Source organism: Marmota marmota, unplaced genomic scaffold (assembly GCF_001458135.2).
Source record: "Marmota marmota marmota unplaced genomic scaffold, marMar, whole genome shotgun sequence".
NCBI lineage: Eukaryota > Metazoa > Chordata > Mammalia > Rodentia > Sciuridae > Marmota > Marmota marmota.
Window position 1 is genome coordinate 15,379,199 of NW_026000205.1, and position 11,081 is coordinate 15,390,279.

The following is an 11,081-nucleotide window of genomic DNA, read 5'->3' on the forward strand; positions in this document are numbered from 1 at the left end:
GGGGGGGGGGGGGCGGGCTCTGAAGACCATCCTGATTTCTCCCAATGGGCCCTCTCTGATCCTGGGGACCAGCAGACAGGACAGTAGCTCTGGAGGCTGGTGGCTGTGTCTATGGATGGCACTTTGAGCTGAAGGGAATGCTGAGCTGGAATAGGTGGCTGGTTCGGGTGAAGAAGGAAGAGGGGCCAGAAAGACAGGAGAGGTGGGACCTCAACCTTGTGGGCATCTCTGCCTTATGGCCGGCTGTGAGATGTCTCTCCTTTCCGTTCCTCTGGCCCCTCTGGAAATGGAAACCAGAGATTGTCTGGACCATGAGCCTCTCTGGCCCCTGCCAGAGACCCCAAGCACCCCACAAAATCTGTTGCCCCTTCCCAACCCTGCGAGGCTTCCAGATTTCATTCAGAGCCTGATACAGAGGAAACCTCAGAGCCACTTGAGGCTTCTGTGGGTCTGTGGAGACAGGTCCCCTGGCTTCCCTTGGCAGGGGCTGAGTACTTCTAGATACTGTACATCCTGTTTTTTCATGGACCTTTCACAGTCCGATTTCTCACCCCAGACCCTCTTGAAATATTTTGCTTTTTAAATGTAAACTCTCACTCAACATGCAAACTCTTGACATTCCCAACCACAGCAGGGAGATGTCTCTAGAGTCTGCCTCGTAGGCGCCCATGGAAGGAAATATGGTGGTTTGGGGTGACAGCTGGGGCTACCAAGCTGAGAGGAGAGGGAGCCAACAGTCCTCTGCAAGAGCCCTTCCTTTCCTGGACAGTCTCCCACCCAGGGCTTACCAAATTCCTGGAATCGGAGCACCCGGACTTGGGTCTTCATTATGTGCCGAAGTTCTTAGTGGGCTTTTAAGAGGGTTTCTCGGTGCCGCGGAAGACAAAATACCCAAATGATCAGTCATTGGTCGTCTCTGATGTTCACAATATGATCATACACAAAGTAGCACAGTTACATATTCCTGCAACATCCAGGGGTCAGAACCAGTTGAGACCCAAGAGGTCAGTGTGCTCCAGCTTCCTGTCCACAGGAAGCCTTGCTAGTGGTGAAGAGCCGTGGACATCCCAAAAAGGTAGATTTGCTATGGTGGAAAGGGCTGTGGCCCAAGATCCCCATGTGGGTAGACAAGTGGCTGAGATGGTCATGTGGGTCCAGAGAGATGAGTGAGCAGTGCCCTGTCCTCTCAGCCTGCAAGGCACTCTTAGGTGCATCAGGAGCTGACCCAGGACCTCTCAGAGGGCAAATTAATGGTGCCAACTGTAACTCTGCACATTGGTCACCTGACTGTTAACATCATATCTACAAAACCAATAAATGGGCAACCTTGAGATATCAAGATCACCATGTAGACAAAGCCTGGGGTCCAAGAACCTGAGATTTCTTCCAAGACCAGATAGTTGACTGGTTTCTGCATAGGTCCAACCTGACTCAGCCACAGGGTGATCAAGGGCAATACCAATGGATAAGAACCAATGTTTGCTTTAATTTGGACTCATCATCTTCAAGAAACTATTACGCAAAACTTCATAACTTTCTCCGACTGTCAAAAAGTCATCAGTTTGCTTCTTCCACAAATAAGTTCTGCGCCCTAAAAACTGTTCACCTCAAAAGAAACTTTCTTGATAATACTCTGTTTTAAGTCCTTGTTAAAGGGCCTCCCTGCAAGAAGTTCCTCAAAAATATATTAAAAATCATATTAAAGTCATTTTCATAAAAATGTGTGTTGAGAAAAGACAAGTTTAATTCTCAAAGGCTCCATTATTGGAGCAAAAATTAATATTTGTACTGTTTCTAAATTGGAATAAAATTGCAAAGATGCAAACACCATCCTATATCATAATCTATAAACCAGTCACAAATGTTAAATCAACTGTAAAAATGATTTAAAATCTACATGAATAATTTTATTAAACTGATTTGAAATCATATTTTGTGCTACCTTCATTTATTAACCGCATCTCCAACGACAATGGGGTTAGAATGGATTTTTGCAAATAGAGATGTTCTGCTCCCAAATAATGCCATTCATGAACAGGCTCCCCTCTCCCCGTGGGCGTGTCCTTCCGCCACATGGCATAGAGAATGGACTTTTGGAAAGAAAGCTACAGTAATTACACATTACAAATTGCCACAGAGTCCCCATCAGCACACTTAAGACTCGGTACACAAGGGTTCTCATTCATACTGCATAGAAAATTATTTCCTGTGAGCACTCAGTATAGACTGCGTGCAAAGATCTTACATGTGAAGGAATTTCTCAAAATATTTTGAATTTAAAAGTAAGGTTATGTAGGCCTGGTTTGGTGGCTCAGGCCTGTAATCCCAGCAGCTTGGAAGGCTGAGGCTGGAGGATCTCGAGTTCAAACCCAGCCTCAGCAGCTTAGCAAGTCTCTAAGCAAGTTGGCAAGACCCTGTCTCAAAATAAAAAATAAAAAGGGCTGGGAACGTGGCTCAGTGGTTGAGCACCCCTGGGGTCAATCTCAAGTGTACATACACAAACGCACATGCACGCACACACACACACACACACACACACAAAGTAAAGTTATGTAGCCGTGTTTAGTTATCCTTTGCTGGAGAGGGCCGGGGGCTCCTTAAGCATGCAGCCCTTGTTAATCACTTAAACTAGCAGCCTAGGGTCGATCTTTCTGGGACTTCTGAGGTCCCTCTCCTCTGCCTTCAACACTGATGCAAATCAGCAGAGCACCCGATTCCAGTTTGCCTCTTAAGAATAAGAGGAGTTTAGAACCTGTGTTAAGATGGCCCTTCAGGATGCTGGTCTGACGTTCTTTGCAGACTTGTTGGCTTGCTAAACAAATCCTTTTCCTTGCCCCAACTACTTAACCTCAGTCATTGGGCCCTTTTCAAGTGATAAGTAAACAGACCTGGATTGGGTAACAGGTAAATTTCTGAAAGGCCTCATTGTTGTGAGAGAAGCTCAGAGAGCTGTTGTCTCTACGTTCCTCATTGTGCATGAAGAACAATAGCTAAACCAAAATGTTAAGGAATATCTTCCCTCTGGGTGCCAGGAGACACAGAAATCAGAGTGGCGCACACACTACCTAGGCTCTGAAAATAGGAAATCTCAAGCAGAGAACACTTCCACTAATATACCCCAGCTTAGAATGTCTCCCACCTCCCTCTCCAAGGCTTTTCTTACTGGCCACAGGGTAACACCATCCTGCCTCAAGTCCGTTCGTTGGGGACTCGAGGCTCATTGCACCCAAACTCTAAGTCAGCAAACTCAGGGGCAAGCCCTTTGGCCCAAGTACACAGCAGAAGAGAGGATGTCTTGCTAAACTTGCTCCACAGCTCCCTGGAAATGTCTAATGACCCCAAATTCAAAATTGCATATCCAGTTCCTGAGAGGTGGAACAAAAGAACTCCAAGACCAATAGGCACTGTCCTATAGACAGCACCAGGGCTTAAAACCATAAAATATGAGGCCAGTTGGGGAAACTTTGCCCCAGGAGGCTTTGGACTGCTAGCTGTACCTCTTGGGGAACTTGGTAATCATGGCCTCCTGCCACCTCCAGCTACAGGACTTTCTCAAGGGGACAGAAAGGGGTGTTAGAGATGTGGTCAGGACAGCAGGGAAGATGGCAGTGGAGCCACAATCCCATGCTCACATGACTTGTTCACACAGCAAGTGTCATTCTCCTTGGCCACTGGGTGTGGCAGGAGGGATCCATCTCTGAGGATGCTGCCTTGCCTCCTTGGCCCTGGTGACTAAATACAAAGGCTGCCTTTTATCAAACACCTGGTACTCCATGGCAGGTTTTGATTGACCTCTGTTCCCAGTCATCAGCAGGAGGAAACAGGGGTGAATGCCCTCGAGATGCCCAGCTGATGATCAGGGATGTATGGGGCAAACCCAATGCCCTCCGCCTCTCAGATGGGGTCACTCTGAGGGGTGTTCCATAGCAGCTCTCGGAGTCCCCAGTGCCCCATCCACCCCCTGGACTCGACAAAGGGCTCACTTTGCTGGATTCCTTCCCTTCCCAAAGGGTCCTCCTTGAAATTCTCAGATGATCCTGGAGGACCTGAATCCTTACCTCTAGTTCTGCTTCCCCAGAAATCACCACGAGAGAGCGATAAACAGATTCCCACGGGCAAAGTATCTTTCTCCTGCCCTGATGGCATTCTTTTCTGCCTGATAACTCTGAAACCGCTCCTGTTTTAGCCCCCGTGGCTGCACTGCAGGGGGCCTGGGACAGGGACACCCAGAGAGCGCACCAGCACTACTTAGCAGACAAGAGACGCAGACTATTACCTACTCCCCTTAAGGAGCGCGTCCCCTGACAGTGCCCCCCACCCAGGCCCCTATCAAGTCTCCCCGCTGCCAGCCTGCCAGCCTGCCTCTCCCAGATAAATAATTCAGAGCGCCTCATCTCTGAAACACAATATCTGCCTCTTGGAGGTGTCGTGTGACCTTTCACATCATTTCCCCCAAAAGTTAATTTCTGTGATGAATGCAATATACTCAAAGCCATAAATCTGACCGTCTGAAGGATTCAAATTAGGAATTATTGACAGCTGATGGAACCCAAGTACAGAGATGAAGCGGGTTTTCGCATCTGTCCGTCTCAATGTTGGAACGTGTATTGATTAAAATATGACGCGCTACAGAACCCAACATAAATCTAAACTCTATTAGATTAACACGAGCATTCAATTAACATAAAATGACAACGGAGGAGAAAAGGGCTGCGTGTCGGTCACTGGTAATATTTTAGCCATAAACATGGGGAACCTGCAATCGGGATGTGTGTTTGTTACGTGTGTGGGGGTTGGGGGGGCTGCGCCTGAGGGTCAGGTGGACAGTGATCCTGGAGGTGGATTCCACCGGACGAGGAAGAAAGGGTGGCTGTGACTGGTTGATTTGGTTCTCTGTTACCATCACATTTTTACTTTACGACTTACGTGGGTAGCAGGCAATGGCGCCTACCGTGTAGGGGGACTCTCCCCTGGAGGACATGCCACCAGACCAGACTACACGCAGAAAATCTGAGTCAGCTTCTAAGAGACAAAGAGGACACTTTGGGTGAATTTAGGACCCCGGGGTGGGGCATCTCAAATTATCCCAAGGAAAGGGAGGTAGACATTTGAAAATGAACTGAAAAGATTAGTCCCTGTGTGGATGGAGGAGGGTGGAGCAGAAAGGGGGTAATGAGAGAAAAGTGATATTTTTCAAAGCCTCTGAAATTCCAGGCTCAGCTTCCCCTGGTGAGGAGGGCTCTATCACATGTCACGTATCACGTGTGTCATGCATCACCTGGAACAGCTGGCTTTGCAGATGGGGAAGTTGAGGCTCAGAAAAGTTGTACTCCCATGTGTCCCAGGCACTTGGGCTGCCCACCCATTCCCCTGGGCTGCCCACCCATTCCCCTGGGCTGCCCCAGCAGACTGTTCTCATATGTTCCCCAAGCTCCCAGGGTCTCTGCTTAGGGTGTTCTCCAGCCATGGGGTGTCCTTGGATTGAAGGGCCCAGGGGCTAACACCCCTGGAATACATACAATCAAAAAAGGAGGCTACTTTAAAAACTCCCCTGTTTTTACCTAGACAACCCTGAGACCCACTCCATGTGGTTCCTCAGAGGGTCCTCAGTGGGACTGAGACGAGGTCTCCTACAGCAGTTACCTGTTCCAAAGTGCAACTGCCCCAACTTCTCTCTCTCTCTCTCTCTCTCTCTCTCTCTCTCTCTCTCTCTCTCTCTCTCTCTCTCTCTCCCCCTATCTCTTGTCTGCATTCCTTCCCATCTGTGCCCAACTCCTTTCTCAGAGTTTGATTCTAGAAGAATCCAAGCAAAGAACTAAGATCACATTTTGTGGTAGCAGTGTTTTATTTGTTTGTATGTTTTATAGACTAGAGCCTCTCTTCAGCCTCCTGTGTTCATACGAACAGATTCTCTAGCTAGGAATAACAAGAAACCAGGAGAAAACGTCCCTATAATTGAGGAGCGGGTTTGGGGACTCGATGTGTCAGTTGTGACCCTGTTTGCCAAACGGGTCCTAAAACATACTTCTCCATAGAAATAGTGCCCCAAGTCTAACTGAATGCCCAAGACAGTCCTCCCAATGAAGCACCTAGTTTATGTGTTCACTGATCACCATTCTAAAGCCATGTGTTGCTGTATAAATTATTACCTTTGAGAGTACCTACTTGGGAATACTGAGGAAACACCTGGAGGTGACAGCCCTGGGGGCTGTGACGTGAGCTCTGGATCATCAGTACAATCATGGCCTCTCCAGGCACACCTTCGTAAGAAAAGACATCCATGTGACCACCTCTCCCAAGTTCGTAGTTGCAGAACTTTCTAAGTTCAGTTTTTCAGGCCATGGAACTGATCTTACTTTGAATAAAATATTCTTCCAAGAGAAATATACACATTGGGTTAGGAATGAGGTGACCCAGGTCAAGACCTAGATGGCCCCACCTGCAGGCTGCCAGCTGCTGACCACATTCTTTAGAGTCCCACTAACAAGGGCGGACCCGGGGCAGGCCTGTCCTGAAGTGGAGAGGGCAGCTGTTCTCCAGCCGGGTGGTGGAACCCTCCCTTCTAGCTGCACCAGACCTGGGGGATGCTCTTGCAGAACTTGCCAAGCAAAGGTATTGGCAGCATCTCTGGAGGAATACATTTTACAATTGAACTCAGTTGAGTTGAGGCTGTTCATTGCTGCAGCCGATGTCAACTGAGTATCTTGTCTATTTATACTTCATGCTTTTTATGAGACACTACCATGCTAGGAACATGATGAGTTAGACACATGTCAGTGTCACTACAAGACCACCCACCTCCTCCCTAACTTGGGTCACCAATGAAGAGCCACCTCCCTTCAGTCTAAGGTCAGGACTTCTCAGGGTTGTGGTCTCTGCTCAACTCTTCTCTGGTTCCACTAATTGTCCCTGCTCTACCCTCTGCCATCCAGAGCACCCTAGAGAAGATGGACAAGATAGCTAACAAGATTACCTTCACCTGGCTGCTGTCTTTTCAACCCCATCCCTGCCACTGCCTCCACCCGACACACTCTACATTTGTTCTAATATGGGCCTTTTAGCTCCCTGGCTGGACCAGCCTCTCATGAATCATCTGTGCCACTCCCTCAGCTAAGAAGCTCTCTGACTGCATCACCAGCATCTAGCTATTCCCCTGTTGGATTCCAGTTGACCCCTTCCTTCAGGAACTTCAGACCAGACCTCCCTTTGGGCCTCAGGTGTGAACAGTATCATGAGGCACTGCCCAAGAGCATGACCCACCCTGAATTACAACCACCCAGGTACTCATCCATTACACCATGATGATCTCCTAGCAAATAACCGTCCAGCCAGCCTTGTTTCTCCAGGGCCTACAGTGGGCCTGCCAGGAAGTCTGAGGCTGGCAGATGTTCATCCAGGGCTTACTGTGATCCAGGCTCCACACTGAGAGCCTTCTCCATGCCGATTTCCCCTTTCCATCCATATGACCTTCCTAAGCAGGAACACTAATTGTGACTCTACTCATTTAACAGGCAGAACAATTTCGCCTAAAGAAATGTCTTAGTTTTCCAACATCATTCAGGTTGTGAGGGCAAAAGTCAGGATTCAAACCCAGACCTGACCCCAGGGCACACTCCAAGCCTCCCTCGTACCAGGCCTCAAGGCACCTGGGTAAACCCTCCATGCTTGTCCTAGGAAGAGCCCAGAGGGATGCCCAAGGTGAGGATAGCCTCCGGCATGAAGTGACCCAGAGCTCATGCAGACACCAGGCAAAGGCACCTGGAATTCCTTGAACCCCTGGCCAGCCCGTGCCCACCCAGGCACAATGAGCAGAGAGAGAAGTGGTTAGTTTGGGGTAAGGCGGGTGTAGACCTGTATGACTCTGGCCCAGCTCTCCTGCCATGTTCTCCTGCCTCCACTCAGAAAAAGGAACAACCTAGGCTTGCTCCACATCACACCCTTAGGTTTTGCACACAGCAAACATTCCACGAATGCACACTGTCTCAATGAGCACATAATTGAACAAATGAGTAGCCTGAGGTCTCTTTTACTTGTTTCTATGTATTTATTTTTTGTATCTCTCTATATTTTTCCAATACTCTGGTGATGACAAACCTGAATATTTGTGGGTTGAATCTTCGGACCCCATGCAGCCCCAGCAGAGCCATCTTGCAGGGATTATTAACAGCAGAACCCAGTCCTTCTGTAAGTATTGGGTGCCCTCTAGTGGCCATTTTGGGATTGAAAAGCACCGGGATCCTTGCGCTGCAGAGTGAGATTATCTTGAGCTAAGGACAGGGACACCACCTGCTTAGGAGAGTGGTCTGCCACCCCCAGATTCCCCGGAGCCTGTCCCTTCTTTCTTCAGTCAAGTTGGATACTGAGGCTGAGCCCCCAGAGAAGTTGACCACAGACAGACCAGGGCAGCCCTTCCCTCATGCACCGGGCTCTGAGCTGTCCACAGTCTCCAGTGGTCCTTGGGACGCATCTGCACAGCTCAACCTGACAGATGCCCAGTTTGGGGGATTAGGAGAGGAGACCTGACCAGAGAGGACACAGTTCCCACAACCCCAGCCAGCCTTGGCGTCATCTCAGTGTGACATCCGGGCCACTGCTCCTGCTATAGCTCCTGCTCCAACCATGGTTTAGCTGGGTTTAAGAGGCCTTTGGACCTACCACTGATGCCTTCTGGGCATGAACCACCTTGGGAATGATGCCCCAGGAGTGTGAGTGGCCTCTCGCTCACCTCTCGGCTGCCCACAGAGCCCACACCCCCTGGGCTGGGCCCAAGGCCAGGTCCTCAGTGGCGTGGACCCCCTGAACTTTTGGCTCCTTCTTCTGGACATTCGGGGTATGGAATTCTGTTCCTAATGGAACTCAAATTCCTCCATCTAGCACTGTGGGAACGAGGCCTGGGCACCAACGAGGATCCCAGGAAGCTGAGCTGAGTTGGAGAAGGTGGGATTGGGAGCCTCTTGACAGCTCCCATGGTATCAGCTGGGAAGACCTTGCCACCATCTAGGACCTGGACAACACTCAGGCTGCTGCCTCACATGGCCTGGGAGCTGGCACTGCTACTCAGATCACCCTATGGAAGGGCCACACACGGAGCCTCTGAGCAGCCGTCAGCAGTGACATGCAGGGCAGAGGCTAGAGAGCCTTCAGACCCTGCCGCAGGCCTAACTCAACACTAAAGCTTGGGTGGCCCCACTTACCGGATGCCTGGCGTCTGTCTGCACAGCTCCTTGGGGTTGCAATGAACTCCCAACCTGGACCCTAGGGTCCCAGATGAGAGCTCCCAGCTCTGTACCCAGGTGGGACCTCAACTGTCCGGACCCCAAGAAGCACCAACAGCCTGGCCTGGGCCAGAAGATGCAGTTTATTGGGGGGAAAAAACTATAAAGGATTGGACCAGGGATACCGGATGCACCCCAGTAAGAAAAAGAGAGAGAGAGAGAGAGAGAGAGAGAGAGAGAATATCAGTCTCCCTTGGGAGAGTTATTTAAGTCAAGGTCAGAAGCTCCCAACCTAAAGTGACTCAGCAAAGCATCAGGGATAATCCCTAGGGCAAATGTCCAAATTTTGCAAACTCTTATTTCCTGGAGAGAGGGGGGAAAATGTGACCAGGGCCATTATCATGAACTGAAAATTGAATATTTTTCTAATTCTGTGTTTAACATCCAAAAAGAATCCAGATTGCTTGGGGCAGTTAGTAATTCTAAAGAGCGCTGCTGTCATTTTAGAGATAAATTACACACCTATTTAAATGATATGACTTGAAATGACGGTGCCCTCAGGACCTAGTTTCAAAGCTTCCTGTTCTGATTGCCAGCTGTGTGACCTTAGGTAGAGTTACTTAACCTCTCTGAGCCTGATCTTTCCCCATTTGTGACATGAGGCTAACAATAATTCATGACTTACAGGGTTTTAAGTTCACAGCATAGTTTTGAGCACACTGGAAGCTATCAGCCCAAGCTGGATACACTACTGTTCAACTATTATTATCTACTACTATGATGAATGGGTCGGTAGGTGTTCATGTATCACTCTGTGTCTAAGATCACTTGACACGCTCCAGGCTCACAGAGCAGGTAGGTGTTCACTTAGGAATTTGAAAAACGTGGGATTATCTCATTTCTTATTATTGGGCAAAAAAAAAACAAGGTTAAAAAATCTGTAGCCAGTCTTGGGCCATGGTCTTATACACAATGTTTGTCAGTTATTTCAATTAACCTTGATACAAGATCTTCCAGATGCTTTGCTATCCTGGTGTCTCCTAACCATCCACCTCCCCATCACAGGCCACTTCAGCATGGACAAGGCCCCTAGATGGACACAGAGCAGGAAACACAGGTGGGGAGACCATTGGTGCGGGAGGGTGAACTTTCCCAGCCCAGGGGACCTTCCTGTACCTGTTAGCCTGGTAGCACAAGGAGCTAACTCCCCACCCGCCCAGACCTGTGCACATCCCTGCTCCACCCCTGGGGCCCGTGACAGTTCCTCTGAACCTGTTTCTTCTTCTGCACAATCAGGAGAACCTGTCCAGGTGGGCAAATGCTGTCGTATGAAGAATACCCCCTGATGCCGGAGTCCTGGAACACACAGTGGTAGGTGTTGATGTCACAGTGTCACAAGATGTCAACAAGTTAGCTTTGACAAGAGGCTCCCAGCTCACAATTCCTGGCAGGAGCACACGCCAAGGTGTATTTGAAAGTACCTGATCGGCACAAAGAGGCAAGAGACACTCAGCCCCTGACCCAGGGTCAAGCAGATCTGAGTTCTATGTTTCTGTGTCTTTCTTTTTTCTTTTTGTACCAGGGATTGAACGCAGAGACACTTAACCACTGAGCTTCATCCCCAGCCTCTGTTATTTTCAGGCAGGGTCTTGATAAGTCACTTAGGGCCTAACTAAGTTGCTGAGGCTGGCTTTGAACTCACCATCCTCCTGCCTCAGCCTCCCAAGCCTCTGAGGATTACAGGCATGTGCCACCATTCCTGGCTCTACGTCTAGACCTTTCCAGAAATTGACTGATATGCTCTGTAAAATATCCTGGATTTAGAATGCAAGTCAGCCCCGCCCCCCCCCCTTCTCTCTCGTCTCT

General features: G+C 49.2%; 1 protein-coding gene across 5 annotated transcripts in view; it reads right to left on the minus strand.

Annotated features, from left to right (window-relative positions):
- Znf536 (zinc finger protein 536) overlaps positions 1-11,081 on the minus strand; it is a 436,688-nt gene that overhangs the window by 30,333 nt on the left and 395,274 nt on the right. The gene's annotated exons all lie outside the window — the stretch shown is intronic.